We start from the raw sequence: 19324 nt of genomic DNA, 5'->3' as shown, positions 1-19324 counted from the left end.
ATACTGTCACATATTGTTACCTTGTTACTACATACTGACACTGTGTTACTACATACTGTCATCGTGTTACTACATACTGTCACTGTGTTACTACAACCTGACACCGTGTTACTACATACTGTCATCATGTTACTACATACTGTCACTGTGTTACTACATACTGTCATCGTGTTACTACATACTGTCACTGTGTTACTACATACTGTCTCTGTGTTACTACATACTGTCATCATGTTACGACATACTGTCACTGTGTTACTACATACTGACACCGTGTTACTACATACTGTCATCATGTTACTACATACTGTCACTGTGTTACTACATACTGTCACTGTGTTACTACATACTGTCACTGTGTTACTACATACTGTCACATATTGTTACCTTGTTACTACATACTGACACCGTGTTACTACATACTGTCATCATGTTACTACATACTGTCACTGTGTTACTACATACTGTCACTGTGTTACTACATACTGTCATCGTGTTACTACCTACTGTCACATATTGTTACCTTGTTACTACATACTGACACCGTGTTACTACATACTGTCATCATGTTACTACATACTGTCACTGTGTTACTACATACTGTCATCGTGTTACTACATACTGTCATCGTGTTACGACATACTGTCACTGTGTTACTACATACTGTTATCGTGTTACTACATACTGATCATGTTACTACATACTGTCACTGTGTTACTACATACTGTCATCGTGTTACTACATACTGTCATCGTGTTACTACATACTGTCACTGTGTTACTACATACTGTCACATATTGTTACCTTGTTACTACATACTGACACCGTGTTACTACATACTGTCATCATGTTACTACATACTGTCACTGTGTTACTACATACTGTCATTGTGTTACTACATACTGTCATCGTGTTACTACATACTGTCATCGTGTTACGACATACTGTCACTGTGTTACTACATACTGTTATCGTGTTACTACATACTGATCATGTTACTACATACTGTCACTGTGTTACTACATACTGTCATCGTGTTACTACATACTGTCACTGTGTTACTACATACTGTCATCGTGTTACTACATACTGTCATCGTGTTACTACATACTGTCATCGTGTTACTACATACTGTCACTGTGTTACTACATACTGTCACATATTGTTACCTTGTTACTACATACTGACACCGTGTTACTACATACTGTCATCATGTTACTACATACTGTCACTGTGTTACTACATACTGTCATCGTGTTACTACATACTGTCATCGTGTTACTACATACTGTCACTGTGTTACTACATACTGTCACTGTGTTACTACATACTGTCACTGTGTTACTACATACTGTCACTGTGTTACAACATACTGTCATCGTGTTACTACATACTGTCACTGTGTTACAACATACTGTCATCGTGTTACTACATACTGTCACATATTGTTACCTTGTTACTACATACTGACACTGTGTTACTACATACTGTCACCGTGTTACGACATACTGTCACCGTGTTACGACATACTGTCACCGTGTTACGACATACTGTCACCGTGTTACGACATACTGTCATCGTGTTACGACATACTGTCACTGTGTTACTACATACTGTCACATATTGTTACCTTGTTACGACATACTGTCACTGTGTTACTACAGCCTGACACCGTGTTACTACATACTGTCATCATGTTACTACATACTGTCACTGTGTTACTACATACTGTCACTGTGTTACTACATACTGTCACATATTGTTACCTTGTTACTACATACTGTCACATACTGTTACCTTGTTACTACATACGGTCACTGTGTTACTACAACCTGACACCGTGTTACTACATACTGTCATCGTGTTACTACATACTGTCACATACTGTTACCTTGTTACTACATACTGTCACATACTGTTACCTTGTTACTACATACTGACACTGTGTTACTACATACTGTCATCGTGTTACGACATACTGTCACTGTGTTACTACATACTGTCATCGTGTTACTACATACTGTCACTGTGTTACTACATACTGTCACTGTGTTACTACATACTATCACATATTGTTACCTTGTTACTACATACTGACACTGTTACGACATACTGTCACATATTGTTACCTTGTTACTACATACTGTCACTGTGTTACGACATACTGTCACTGTGTTACTACATACTGTCACATATTGTTACCTTGTTACTACATACTGACACTGTTACGACATACTGTCACATATTGTTACCTTGTTACTACATACTGACACTGTGTTACTACATACTGTCACATATTGTTACCTTGTTACTACATACTGTCACTGTGTTACGACATACTGTCACTGTGTTACTACAACCTGACACCGTGTTACTACATACTGTCATCATGTTACTACATACTGTCATCGTGTTACGACATACTGTCATCGTGTTACGACATACTGTCACTGTGTTACTACAACCTGACACCGTGTTACTACATACTGTCATCGTGTTACTACATACTGTCACATACTGTTACCTTGTTACTACATACTGTCACATACTGTTACCTTGTTACTACATACTGTCACTGTGTTACTACATACTGTCACTGTGTTACTACAACCTGACACCGTGTTACTACATACTGTCATCGTTTTACTACATACTGTCACATACTGTTACCTTGTTACTACATACTGTCACTGTGTTACGACATACTGTCACTGTGTTACTACAACCTGACAGCGTGTTACTACATACTGTCACTGTGTTACTACAACCTGACACCGTGTTACTACATACTGTCATCGTGTTACTACATACTGTCACATACTGTTACCTTGTTACTACATACTGTCACATACTGTTACCTTGTTACTACATACTGACACTGTTACTACATACTGTCATCGTGTTACTACATACGGTCATCGTGTTACTACATACTGTCACTGTGTTACTACATACTGTCACTGTGTTACTACATACTGTCACATATTGTTACCTTGTTACTACATACTGACACTGTGTTACTACATACTGTCATCGTGTTACGACATACTGTCACTGTGTTACTACAACCTGACACCGTGTTACTACATACTGTCATCATGTTACTACATACTGTCACATACTGTTACCTTGTTACTACATACTGTCACATACTGTTACCTTGTTACTACATACTGACACTGTTACTACATACTGTCATCGTGTTACGACATACTGTCACTGTGTTACAACATACTGTCATCGTGTTACTACATAATGTCACTGTGTTACTACAATCTGTCACATACTGTTACCTTGTTACTACATACTGTCACTGTGTTACTACATACTGTCATCGCGTTACTACATACTGTCACTGTGTTACTACAACCTGACACCGTGTTACTACATACTGTCATCGTGTTACTACATACTGTCACATACTGTTACCTTGTTACTACATACTGTCACATACTGTTACCTTGTTACTGCATACTGTCACTGTGTTACTACATACTGTCACTGTGTTACTACATACTGTCACATATTGTTACCTTGTTACTACATACTGACACTGTGTTACGACATACTGTCACAGAGTTACGACATACTGCCACTGTGTTACTACATACTGTCACATATTGTTACCTTGTTACTACATACTGTCACATACTGTTACCTTGTTACTACATACTGTCACTGTGTTACTACATACTGTCACTACATACTGTCATCGTGTTACTACATACTGTCATCGTGTTACTACATACTGTCATCGTGTTACTACATACTGTCACTGTGTTACTACATACTGTCACATATTGTTACCTTGTTACTACATACTGTCACATACTGTTACCTTGTTACTACATACTGTCACTGTTACTACATACTGTCACTGTGTTACTACATACTGTCATCGTGTTACTACATACTGTCATCGTGTTACTACATACTGTCATCGTGTTACTACATACTGTCACTGTGTTACTACATACGTTCACTGTGTTACTACATACTGTCACTGTGTTACTACATACTGTCACTGTGTTACTACATACTGTCACATATTGTTACCTTGTTACTACATACTATCACATACTGTTACCTTGTTACTACATACTGTCACTGTGTTACTACATACTGTCATCGTGTTACTACATACTGTCATCGTGTTACTACATACTGTCATCGTGTTGTAAAACTACATACTGACACCGTGTTACTACATACTGTCATCGTGTTACTACATACTGTCATCGTGTTACTACAACCTGACACCGTGTTACTACATACTGTCATTGTGTTACTACATACTGTCACATACTGTTACCTTGTTACTACATACTGTCACTGTTACTACATACTGTCACATGTTACCTTATTACTACATACTGACACTGTGTTACTACATACTGTCATCGTGTTACTACAACCTGACACCGTGTTACTACATACTGTCATCGTGTTACTACATACTGTCACATACTGTTACGTTGTTACTACATACTGTCACTGTTACTACATACTGTCACATATTGTTACCGTGTTACTACATACTGACACTGTGTTACTACATACTGTCATCGTGTTACGACATACTGCCACCGTGTTACGACATACTGTCACCGTGTTACGACATACTGTCACCGTGTTACGACATACTGTCACCGTGTTACGACATACTGTCACCGTGTTACTACAACCTGACACCGTGTTACTACAACCTGACACCGTGTTACTACAACCTGACACCGTGTTACTACAACCTGACACCGTGTTACTACAACCTGACACCGTGTTACTACATACTGTCACTGTGTTACTACATACTGTCACATATTGTTACCTTGTTACTACATACTGACACTGTAATACGACATACTGTCATCGTGTTACGACATACTGTCATCGTGTTACTACATACGGTCATCGTGTTACGACATACGGTCACTGTGTTACTACATACTGTCACATATTGTTACCTTGTTACTACATACTGTCATCGTGTTACTACATACTGTCACTGTGTTACTACAACCTGACACCGTGTTACTACATACTGTCATCGTGTTACTACATACTGTCACATATTGTTACCTTGTTACTACATACTGACACTGTTACGACATACTGTCATCGTGTTACTACATACTGTCTCTGTGTTACTACATACTGTCACATATTGTTACCTTGTTACTACATACGGACACTGTGTTACTACATACTGTCATTGTGTTACTACATACTGTCACTGTGTTACTACATACTGTCACATATTGTTACCTTGTTACTACATACTGACACTGTTACGACATACTGTCATCGTGTTACTACATACTGTCACATATTGTTACCTTGTTACTACATACTGACACTGTGTTACTACATACTGTCATCGTGTTACTACATACTGTCACTGTGTTACTACATACTGTCACATATTGTTACCTTGTTACTACATACTGACAGTGTTACTACAACCTGACACCGTGTTACTACATACTGTCATCGTGTTACTACATACTGTCACATACTGTTACCTTGTTACTACATACTGTCACATATTGTTACCTTGTTACTACATACTGACACTGTGTTACAACATACTGTCATCGTGTTACTACATACTGTCATCGTGTTACTACATACTGTCAATGTGTTACGAAATACTGTCATTGTGTTACTACATACTGTTACTGTGTTACTACATACTGTCACATATTGTTACCTTGTTACTACATACTGTCACCGTGTTGTAAAACTACATACTGTCATCGTGTTACTACATACTGTCACTGTGTTACTACAACCTGACACTGTGTTACTACATACTGTCATTGTGTTACTACATACTGTCACTGTGTCACTACATACTGTCACATATTGTTACCTTGTTACTACATACTGACACTGTGTAACTACAACCTGACACCGTGTTACTACATACTGTCATCGTGTTCCTACATACTGTCACATACTGTTACCTTGTTACTACACACTGTCACATACTGTTACCTTGTTACTACATACTGTCACTGTGTTACTACAACCTGACACTGTGTTACTACATACTGTCATCGTGTTACTACATACTGTCATCGTGTTACTACAACCTGACACTGTGTTACTACATAGTCACATACTGTTACCTTGTTACTACATACTGTCACTGTGTTACTACATACTGTCATCGTGTTACTACATACAGACACTGTTACTACATACTGTCACATATTGTTACCTTGTTACTACATACTGTCACATACTGTTACCTTGTTACTACATACTGTCATCGTGTTACTACATACTGTCACATACTGTTACCTTGTTACTACATACTGTCACATACTGTTACCTTGTTACTACATACTGTCACATATTGTTACCTTGTTACTACATACTGACACTGTGTTACTACATACTGTCATCGTGTTACTACATACTGTCATCGTGTTACTACATACTGTCACTGTGTTACGACATACTGTCATCGTGTTACTACATACTGTCACTGTGTTACTACATACTGTCACATATTGTTACCTTGTTACTACATACTGACACTGTGTTACTACATACTGACACCGTGTTACTACATACTGTCATCGTGTTACTACATACTGTCACATACTGTTACCTTGTTACTACATACTGTCACATATTGTTACCTTGTTACTACATACTGACACTGTGTTACTACATACTGTCATCGTGTTACTACATACTGTCATCGTGTTACTACATACTGTCACTGTGTTACGACATACTGTCATCGTGTTACGACATACTGTCATCGTGTTACGACATACTGTCACTGTGTTACTACATACTGTCACATATTGTTACCTTGTTACTACATACTGACACTGTGTTACGACATACTGTCATCGTGTTACTACATACTGTCACTGTGTTACTACATACTGTCACATATTGTTACCTTGTTACTACATACTGTCACATACTGTTAACTTGTTACTACATACTGTTACCTTGTTACTACATACTGTCACTGTGTTACTACATACTGTCACATATTGTTACCTTGTTACTACATACTGACACTGTGTTACTACATACTGTCATCGTGTTACTACATACTGTCACTGTGTTACTACATACTGTCACATATTGTTACCTTGTTACTACATACTGACACTGTGTTACTACATACTGTCATCGTGCTGTCACTGTGTTACTACATACTGTCACATATTGTTACCTTGTTACTACATACTGTCACCGTGTTGTAAAACTACATACTGTCATCGTGTTACTACATACTGTCACTGTGTTACTACAACCTGACACTGTGTTACTACATACTGTCATCGTGTTACTACATACTGTCACTGTGTTACTACATACTGTCATCGTGTTACTACATACTGTCACATATTGTTACCTTGTTACTACATACTGACACTGTTACTACAACCTGACACCGTGTTACTACATACTGTCATCGTGTTACTACATACTGTCACATACTGTTACCTTGTTACTACATACTGTCACATACTGTTACCTTGTTACTACATACTGTCACTGTGTTACTACAACCTGACACTGTGTTACTACATACTGTCATCGTGTTACTACATACTGTCACTGTGTTACTACAACCTGACACTGTGTTACTACATACTGTCATCGTGTTACTACATACTGTCACTGTGTTACTACAACCTGACACCGTGTTACTACATACTGTCATCGTGTTACTACATATTGTCACATACTGTTACCTTGTTACTACATACTGTCACATATTGTTACCTTGTTACTACATACTGTCACTGTGTTACTACATACTGTCACATACTGTTACCTTGTTACTACATACTGTCACTGTGTTACTACATACTGACACTGTGTTACTACATACTGTCATCGTGTTACTACATACTGTCACTGTGTTACTATATACTGTCACATATTGTTACCTTGTTACTACATACTGTCACATACTGTTACCTTGTTACTACATACTGTCATCGTGTTACTACATACTGTCACTGTGTTACTACATACTGTCACATACTGTTACCTTGTTACTACATACTGTCACTGTGTTACTACATACTGTCATCGTGTTACTACATACTGTCATCGTGTTACTACATACTGACACCGTGTTACGACATACTGTCATCGTGTTACTACATACTGTCACTTTGTTACTACAACCTGACACCGAGTTACTACATACTGTCACTGTGTTACTACAACCTGACACCGTGTTACTACATACTGTCATCGTGTTACTACATACTGTCACTGTGTTACTACATACTGTCACATATTGTTACCTTGTTACTACATACTGTCATCGTGTTACGACATACTGTCACCGTGTTACGACATACTGTCACCGTGTTACGACATACTGTCACCGTGTTACGACATACTGTCACATATTGTTACTACATACTGACACTGTGTTACTACATACTGTTACCTTGTTACTACATACTGTCACTGTGTTACTACAGCCTGACACCGTGTTACTACATACTGTCACATATTGTTACCTTGTTACTACATACTGACACTGTGTTACGACATACTGTCATCGTGTTACGACATACTGTCACTGTGTTACTACATACTGTCATCGTGTTACTACATACTGTCATCGTGTTACTACATACTGTCATCGTGTTACTACATACTGACACCATGTTACGACATACTGACACCGTGTTACGACATACTGTCATCGTGTTGTGACATACTGTCATCGTGTTGTAAAACTACATACTGACACCGTGTTACTACATACTGTCCTCGTGTTACTACATACTGTCACTGTGTTACTACAACCTGACACCGTGTTACTACATACTGTCATCGTGTTACTACATACTGTCACTGTGTTACTACATACTGTCACATATTGTTACCTTGTTACTACATACTGTCACCGTGTTACGACATACTGTCACCGTGTTACGACATACTGTCACCGTGTTACGACATACTGTCACCGTGTTACGACATACTGTCATCGTGTTACGACATACTGTCATCGTGTTACGACATACTGTCACATATTGTTACTACATACTGACACTGTGTTACTACATACTGTCATCGTGTTACTACATACTGTCACTGTGATACTACAGCCTGACACCGTGTTACTACATACTGTCACATATTGTTACCTTGTTACTACATACTGACACTGTGTTACGACATACTGTCATCGTGTTACGACATACTGTCACATACTGTTACCTTGTTACTACATACTGTCACATACTGTTACCTTGTTACTACATACTGTCACTGTGTTACTACATACTGTCACATATTGTTACCTTGTTACTACATACTGACACTGTGTTACTACAACCTGACACCGTATTACTACATACTGTCACATATTGTTACCTTGTTACTACATACTGACACTGTGTTACGACATACTGTCATCGTGTTACGACATACTGTCACTGTGTTACTACAGCCTGACACCGTGTTACTACATACTGTCACATATTGTTACCTTGTTACTACATACTGACACTGTGTTACGACATACTGTCATCGTGTTACGACATACTGTCACCGTGTTACGACATACTGTCACCGTGTTACGACATACTGTCACCGTGTTACGACATACTGTCACCGTGTTATGACATACTGTCACCGTGTTACTACATACTGTCACTGTGTTACTACATACTGTCACATATTGTTACCTTGTTACTACATACTGACACTGTGTTACTACATACTGTCACTGTGTTACTACAACATGACACAGTGCTACGACATACTGTCACTGTGTTACTACATACTGTCACATACTGTTACCTTATTACTACATACTGTCACTGTGTTACTACAAGATGACACCGTGTTACTACATACTGTCATCGTGTTACTACATACTGTCACATACTGTTACATACTGTTGCCTTGTTACTACATACTGTCACTGTGTTACTACATACTGTCACATATTTTTACCTTGTTACTACATACTGACACTGTGTTACTACAGCCTGACACCGTGTTACTACATACTGTCACATATTTTTACCTTGTTACTACATACTGTCACTGTGTTACTACATACTGTCACATACTGTTACATACTGTTACCTTGTTACTACATACTGTCACTGTGTTACTACATACTGTCACATATTTTTACCTTGTTACTACATACTGACACTGTGTTACTACATACTGTCACCGTGTTACGACATACTGTCACTGTGTTACTACATACTGTCACATACTGTTACCTTGTTACTACATACTGTCACTGTGTTACTACATACTGTCATCGTGTTACTACATACTGTCACTGTGTTACTACATACTGTCACATACTGTTACCTTGTTACTACATACTGTCACTGTGTTACTACATACTGTCATCGTGTTACTACATACTGTCATCGTGTTACTACATACTGACACCGTGTTACGACATACTGTCATCGTGTTGTAAAACTACATACTGACACCGTGTTACTACATACTGTCATCGTGTTACTACATACTGTCACTGTGTTACTACAACCTGACACCGTGTTACTACATACTGTCATCGTGTTACTACATACTGTCATCGTGTTACTACATACTGTCACATATTGTTACCTTGTTACTACATACTGTCATCGTGTTACGACATACTGTCATCGTGTTACGACATACTGTCACCGTGTTACGACATACTGTCACCGTGTTACGACATACTGTCACCGTGTTACGACATACTGTCATCGTGTTACTACATACTGTCACTGTGTTACTACAGCCTGACACCGTGTTACTACATACTGTCACATACTGTTACCTTGTTACTACATACTGTCACTGTGTTACTACATACTGTCATCGTGTTACTACATACTGTCACTGTGTTACTACATACTGTCACTGTGTTACTACATACTGTCACTGTGTTACTACATACTGTCACATACTGTTACCTTGTTACTACATACTGTCACTGTGTTACTACATACTGTCACATATTGTTACCACATACTGACACTGTGTTACTACATACTGTCACTGTGTTACTACAACATGACACAGTGTTACGACATACTGTCACTGTGTTACTACATACTGTCACATACTGTTACCTTGTTACTACATACTGTCACTGTGTTACTACATACTGTCATCATGTTACTACATACTGTCACATACTGTTACATACTGTTGCCTTGTTACTACATACTGTCACTGTGTTACTACATACTGTCACATATTTTTACCTTGTTACTACATACTGACACTGTGTTACTACATACTGTCACATATTTTTACCTTGTTATTACATACTGTCACATACTGTTACATACTGTTACCTTGTTACTACATACTGTCACTGTGTTACTACATACTGTCACATACTGTTACCTTGTTACTACATACTGTCACTGTGTTACTACATACTGTCACATATTTTTACCTTGTTACTACATACTGACACTGTGTTACGACATACTGTCACATACTGTTACCTTGTTACTACATACTGTCACCGTGTTACGACATACTGTCACATACTGTTACCTTGTTACTACATACTGTCACTGTGTGACTACATACTGTCATCGTGTTACTACATACTGTCACTGTGTTACTACATACTGTCACATACTGTTACCTTGTTACTACATACTGACACTGTTACTACATACTGTCATCGTGTTACTACATACTGTCATCGTGTTACGACATACTGTCATCGTGTTGTAAAACTACATACTGACACCGTGTTACTACATACTGTCATCGTGTTACTACATACTGTCACTGTGTTACTACAACCTGACACCGTGTTACTACATACTGTCATCGTGTTACTACATACTGTCACATACTGTTACCTTGTTACTACATACTGACACTGTGTTACGACATACTGTCATCGTGTTACGACATACTGTCATCGTGTTACGACATACTGTCACCGTGTTACGACATACTGTCACCGTGTTACGACATACTGTCACTGTGTTACGACATACTGTCACATATTGTTACTACATACTGACACTGTGTTACTACATACTGTCATCGTGTTACTACATACTGTCACTGTGTTACTACAGCCTGACACTGTGTTACTACATACTGTCACATATTGTTACCTTGTTACTACATACTGACACTGTGTTACGACATACTGTCATCGTGTTACGACATACTGTCACATACTGTTACCTTGTTACTACATACTGTCACATACTGTTACCTTGTTACTACATACTGTCACTGTGTAATTACATACTGTCACATATTGTTACCTTGTTACTACATACTGACACTGTGTTACGACATACTGTCATCGTGTTACGACATACTGTCACTGTGTTACTACAGCCTGACACAGTGTTACTACATACTGTCACATATTGTTACCTTGTTACTACATACTGACACTGTGTTACGACATACTGTCATCGTGTTACGACATACTGTCACCGTGTTTCGACATACTGTCATCGTGTTACGACATACTGTCATCGTGTTACGACATACTGTCATCGTGTTACGACATACTGTCACTGTGTTACGACATACTGTCACATATTGTTACCTTGTTACTACATACTGACACTGTGTTACTACATACTGTCATCGTGTTACTACATACTGTCACATACTGTTACCTTGTTACTACATACTGTCACATACTGTTACCTTGTTACTACATACTGTCACTGTGTTACTACATACTGTCACATACTGTTACCTTGTTACTACATACTGTCACATACTGTTACCTTGTTACTACATACTGACACTGTGTTACGACATACTGTCATCGTGTTACTACATACTGTCACATATTGTTACCTTGTTACTACATACTAACACTGTGTTACGACATACTGTCATCGTGTTACGACATACTGTCACCGTGTTACGACATACTGTCACCGTGTTACGACATACTGTCACCGTGTTACGACATACTGTCACTGTTACTACATACTGTCACATATTGTTACCTTGTTACTACATACTGACACTGTGTTACTACATACTGTCACTGTGTTACTACAACATGACACCGTGTTACGACATACTGTCACTGTGTTACTACATACTGTCACATACTGTTACCTTGTTACTACAACATGACACCGTGTTACTACATACTGTCACCGTGTTACGACATACTGTCACTGTGTTACTACATACTGTCACTGTGTTACTACATACTGTCACATATTGTTACCTTGTTACTACATACTGACACTGTGTTACTACATACTGTCACTGTGTTACTACAACATGACACCGTGTTACGACATACTGTCACTGTGTTACTACAACATGACACCGTGTTACTACATACTGTCATCGTGTTACTACATACTGTCACATACTGTTACATACTGTTGCCTTGTTACTACATACTGTCACTGTGTTACTACATACTGTCACATATTTTTACCTTGTTACTACATACTGTCACTGTGTTACTACATACTGTCACATACTGTTACCTTGTTACTACATACTGTCACTGTGTTACTACATACTGTCACATATTTTTACCTTGTTACTACATACTGTCACTGTGTTACTACAACCTGACACCGTGTTACTACATACTGTCATCGTGTTACTACATGCTGTCACCGCCATGTTACTACATACTGTCACATACTGTTACCTTGTTACTACATACTGTCACCGCGTTACTACATACTGTCATCGACTGACTGCAGGAAAAGCTGCACCTCAGATCCGGGCTACACGGGAACTAGCCACGGATGGACAGGAATCTGTGGGGGAGAGTATTTTCCTATGCACACTAGGTTTCCTGTATGAAGACTGTTGAAATAAACCGTAGCTACTAAAACATTCTGGTTGTGTAGAAAATGAGAGATATGGTAAGAACTTACCTTTGTCATCTCTCTTTCTTCGAAGTCCATAGGGTCCACAGGGAGACCTTGGGGTTTAGGTGATCCAAGGACATCCTGGCACCACGCAGTTAATTTTTTTCTCCCATGATGCACTGGCCCTCTCGCTATACCCCGCCCCAAGGCCAGAGGAACCTCAGTTCGTAACAAGCCAAAGGCCGGAGGAGGATAAAAGAGAGAAGGAAGTCTGGAACACTCAAGAATCACATTCTCACGTATAAGTAGATGGAAAAACCGGTGAGCGAAGCCCATCTGAAGCACAAGTACGTCAGGGTGGGTGCCCTGTGGACCCTATGGACTTCGAAGAAAGAGATAAAAGGTAAGTTCTTACCATATCTAATTTTTTTCTTCAGGGTCCATAGGCTCCACAGGGAGACCTTGGGGATGTCCCAAAGCAGTCCTTCAAGGGTGGGAATGCTCCTGTTCGGCAGGAGAATACAGCGCCTGAAGGAAGCATCCTGAGAAGCAAATGTATTAAATGCATATAACCTTTAAAGACCATGTGGCCACCTTACAAAGCTGTACAGCCAAGGCGCCACGGCGAGCTGCCCACGATGGACCCACAGACCGAGTAGAATGAGCAGTAACAGAAGGTGTTCAGGAAGGCCCTCCTGAGTATAAGCCTCAGATATCGTCATACGAATTCACCTAGCTAATGTCTGTTTATTGGCTGACCATCCCTTCTTGGGAAAACCGTAGAGGACAAACAAGGAGTCTGATTTCCAAAGGGAACTGGTACAGTCCACATAAGTCCTGAGAGCACATACCACCTCAAATGAGGCCTCACATGCTGAGAGGTCTGGGGATTGAAAGGCCGGAACAATAATTTCCACATTGATGTGGAAAGTAGAGACCACCTTAGCAAGAAACCCAGGGCGAGGCCGAAGCACTGCCCTGTCCTGGTGATAAATCAGAAATGGGGAAGGAAAGTAAAGCACCTCGAAGTCTGAGACACGTCTGACCGAAGTAGCGGCCAGAACAAAAACATTCATAGGTGTCAACCACTTAGGCCAGTGGTTCAAATGGAGGGCTCTGGAGAGCCTTAAGGACAACAGCCAAATCCCAAGGAGCCACAGGAGGGACAAAGGGAGGCTGAATCCCTGAATCCGCAGGACACCCTGCAGGAAAGTACAAATGTCCAGTAAAGGAGAAATCCTACGTTGAAACCAAACTGATAGAGCCGAAACATGCACCTTCAGTGAGGCTAAGCGGAGACCAAGGTTCAAACCCGCTTGATGGAAAGCAAAAATTTTAGGTATCCGAAATACCAGAGGGTCATAACCCCTGGGACGACACCACTGAATAGAAGTATTCCACACTTGGTGATATATACGAGCATGGTTTACGGGCTCTGAGCATGGTACTGACCACAGAGCTGGAAAAACCTTTGGGCCTTAAGAGGTAAGTCTCAAGAGCCACGCCGGCAAAGACAGACGATCCAGGTCCGGGTAAAGGCAAGGACCCTGAGACAACAGGTCCAGATGTTGAGGCAACAGCAATGGAGTGTCGATGGAGAGACTCAGAAGATCTGAGTACCGATGTCTTCTGGGCCATGCTGGAGCCACCAGCAGAACCATTCCTCCCTCTTGCTTGAACCTTCGAATGACCCAAAGAAGAAGGGAGACTGGAGGAGACAGGTACGCAAACTGGAAGGTCTACTTTACTGACAGAGTGTCAACCAGGACTGTCCCGGCATCTCTTGTCCTGGACTCGTAACTTGGCAGCTTGTGGTTGAGTCTGGAGGCCATGAGGTCCACTTCTGAAAGGCCCCACTTGTCCACTAGGAGTTGAAACATCTCTTGTAGAAGAGACCATTCCCCTGGATGCACGTTGTGACGGCTGAGGAAGTCTGCTTCCCAATTTAGGACCCCCGGAATGAACACTGCCGATATTGGCTGGGAGATGGGTCTGCCCATTGTAGAATGCGTGACACCTCTGTCATCGCCACCTGACTTCGAGTTCCTCCCTGATGATTGATGTAAGCCACTGTCGTGGTGTTGTCCAAACAAGATCTTACCATTGTAGGGTAGACACTCTAATCCTTTCTTAGAGTCCACGTACACTCTCCAAGAGCGCAGCCACAAGGAGCGGCGAGCTGACATTGCAGCAGCCGAAATCCTAGAGGATAAGAGGGTGACATCCAAAGCAGTCTCGTTGATATATGTAGCTGACTCACGGAGGTTACCCACCAGAGCCACTTGATCTGTGGTAGTATCTGACGGAAAAGACTCCTCTAAGGAATCTGCCCAGAACTCCATAGCCTTGGCCACCCAGGAGTTAGCAATCGCTGGCCTGCGACCGCCCCTGAAAGAGAAACATTGACTTTAACCACACCTCTACCTTCCTATCCATGGTATCCTTTAGGGATGAAATGAACGGCATAGGCAGAGTAGCACTTTTTGATTAAGCGCATCACATGAGTCCACCACAGGCGGTGATTCCCATTTAGTACAATGTTCCTCAGGAAAAGGATAGGCATAAGCCAGGCGTCTCTGAGGCTGATATCGCTTCCCAGGCGATTTCCACGCCACTTCCATGTGCTCCACTAGCTGGTCAGATAAAGGAAATACTGCTGAAATAGTTTCTTTGAACAGTGCATGTTTGGACCGGGGAGCTGGCGGTTCGCATATTCCTCAGTCTGAAAGGGCTCAGAGTCACCCGGTATCAGGGTCATCGTCATCATATTGTAGATTGGGACGACAGCATAGACCTTTTGGCCGGTCTAAGGGGTGTATCCCCCTGCAGCATAGCCTGGAGGGTAACAGAGGTATCTGCACCGTAGTAGACAGTGTATCTACCCATGGAGGAGGCACAGATTGAACCTGCATGGGTGAAATCTGTAAAGGCAGGCCCTGTGAGGGCATAATCACCTGCTGTGTGAACCCCATCTGGGGAAACACAGAGGGTGCAGCCCACCGCCCCACCATGGTTCTCAATGCCCGAGCAAAGCATGCCCACGGAGGCTCCAGTGAAGTTACTGGGACCACAGAAGGACCTGGAGGATTATAACACCTCACACATAATCCCTCTGAGCAGGGCCGTAGCTAGGGTAGTGCGGCCAAAGCCATCGCACAGGGCACCACAGGGCAGGGGGCGCTGTTTGGGCCTGTCAAATTTCTGGTTATTATCATTCTCACTTGTAGCTTCCTCTTATTTTATCCCCAGCATCTCCTGGCCTCCCCTATCTCTTCCCTGGCCCTTCCCCATGAGGCCATGGCCCTCTCTCAGGTGCACTATATTATGTCCCTATTTATCCCCAGCATCTCCTGGCCTCCCCTATCTCTTCCCTGACCCTTCCCCATGAGGCCATGGTCCTCTCTCAGGTGCACTATATTATGTCCCTATTTATCCCCAGCATCTCCTGGCCTCCCCTATCTCTTCCCTGGCCCTTCCCCATGTGGCCATGGCCCTCTCTCAGGTGCACTATATTATGTCCCTATTTATCCCCAGCATCTCCTGGCCTCCCCTATCTCTTCCCTGGCCCTTCCCCATGAGGCCATGGCCCTCTCTCAGGTGCACTATATTATGTCCCTATTTATCCCCAGAATCTCCTGGCCTCCCCTATCTCTTCCCTGGCCCTTCCCCATGAGGCCATGGCCCTCTCTCAGGTGCGCTATATTATGTCCCTATTTATCCCCAGCATCTCCTGGCCTCCCCTATCTCTTCCCTGGCCCTTCCCCATGAGGCCATGGCCCTCTCTCAGGTGTGCTATATTATGTCCCTATTTATCCCCAGCATCTCCTGGCCTCCCCTATCTCTTCCCTGGCCCTTCCCCATGAGGCCATGGCCCTCTCTCAGGTGTGCTATATTATGTCCATATTTATCCCCAGCATCTCCTGGCCTCCCCTCTCTCTTCCCTGGCCCTTCCCCATGAGGCCATGGCCCTCTCTCAGGTGCCCTATATTATGTCCCTATTTATCCCCAGCATCTCCTGGCCTCCCCTATCTCTTCCCTGACCCTTCCCCATGAGGCCATGGCCCTCTCTCAGGTGCACTATATTATGTCCCTATTTATCCCCAGCATCTCCTGGCCTCCCCTATCTCTTCCCTGGCCCTTCCCTATGAGGCCATGGCCCTTTTTTGGGTGCATTATGTCCCTTAGAAAAATGAGGGTGCCAATGCTCTTTCTGGCACAGGGCATATATATATAATGTGAGGCATAATAGACCCCCTGACAACACTTGTACTGTAAGGGCTCAGAGAGAGAAGAGGTATAGTAGTTATACTGTCTGACAGAATGAGTAAGATACACAGACAGCGCTACATACAGTCACATACAATGCAGAATAACAGCCGCACAATGGCGCTACACATCAACTACCCAGACTAAGGCCCTCATTCAGACCCGCTCGCAAGTGGGTCGATGTTGAGGCACTGTGCACGCGCCGCGTGTGCCGTGCGCGTACACAAGCTCCAGAGCGAGTGAGAAATTCACTCGCTCCGAGGCTTGCTACAAACGGGGCAGCTGTTGATGTTGATCGACAGCTCGCCCCATTTTGTGGGCGGGGAGGGGGAGTGGCTGGACAAACTGAGGCGTTCCTGAAGTAACGCCTGCCGTTTGGGGGCGGCACCACTGACATCACCAGTGATTCAGTAGTGAGCTTCTGGCTCTATTAGTAGACAAGACTCTACCACAAGGGACTCGTCGCAGGCCCTGATGGTCGCGATGGTCGCCTGGCCGCTCGCTAAAGCTGTGGGTGGTAACCCACAGCTTAGTGGGCGGGCAGGAGGCCGGCTTTTTAAAAAAAAGTATCCGCCCTCATTCAGAGCGAGCGCTTGCTTTTTGCGAGCGGCTCTGAATGAGGGCCTAAGTGTCTGCTAGGATACAGCGCTACATACGCTGACAGGAGGAGAGGTATGCAAGGGGACCCAGGCTCCGCAGGGAGAAAATATGGCCGTCAGAGACCTCAGAGGGGGCGTTTCCATGGCAGTAGTGTTGCGGCAGCTCAGCCAGACTGCAGTGGAAAGGCGCGCTGTGCAGCGGGGAGGAGCCGGCTGTAAACGGAGAAGGCTGCCTCCCCTGGCCGGTGTTTAACCCCCGGGGTGCTGGAAGCGCAATTTCCTCATATTCTGCGCTCCAGATATTGTCCTCCAGTAGAAAAAACTTCTAGAAATCTTCAGGGGCTGTTTGACACAACCCCACTGCGTTACAGCGACTCTGGCCGGGTACCAAACGAAACTGAGGAGCCTCTGGCCCGGGGCTGGGTATCGGGAGAGGCCCAGTGCATACTGGGAGAAAAAAAATTAACTGCGTGGTGCCCGGATGTCCTTTGCATCACCTAAACCCTAAGGTCTCCCTGTGGAGCCTATGGACCCTGAAGAAGACATGGAGCCTAACGTTAAATGAGCACATTTAATAAGAGGAATAATAACGTTTGCATATTGTATTCACACAGATACCATGATGTAGGGAGTAGTGTC

At 42.3% G+C, this 19324-nt stretch overlaps 1 protein-coding gene across 5 annotated transcripts in view; it reads right to left on the bottom strand.

The window, feature by feature from the left end:
- Positions 1-19324, bottom strand: part of CNGB1 (cyclic nucleotide gated channel subunit beta 1) — a 189526-nt gene that overhangs the window by 130762 nt on the left and 39440 nt on the right. The window lies entirely within an intron of this gene.

Source organism: Taudactylus pleione, unplaced genomic scaffold (assembly GCF_031769625.1).
Source record: "Taudactylus pleione unplaced genomic scaffold, aTauple2 ptg000526l, whole genome shotgun sequence".
In the NCBI taxonomy this organism is placed as follows: Eukaryota; Metazoa; Chordata; class Amphibia; order Anura; family Myobatrachidae; genus Taudactylus; species Taudactylus pleione.
The sequence above is the reverse complement of the archived record's forward strand: the minus strand, read 5'-3'. Positions and strand labels throughout refer to the sequence as shown.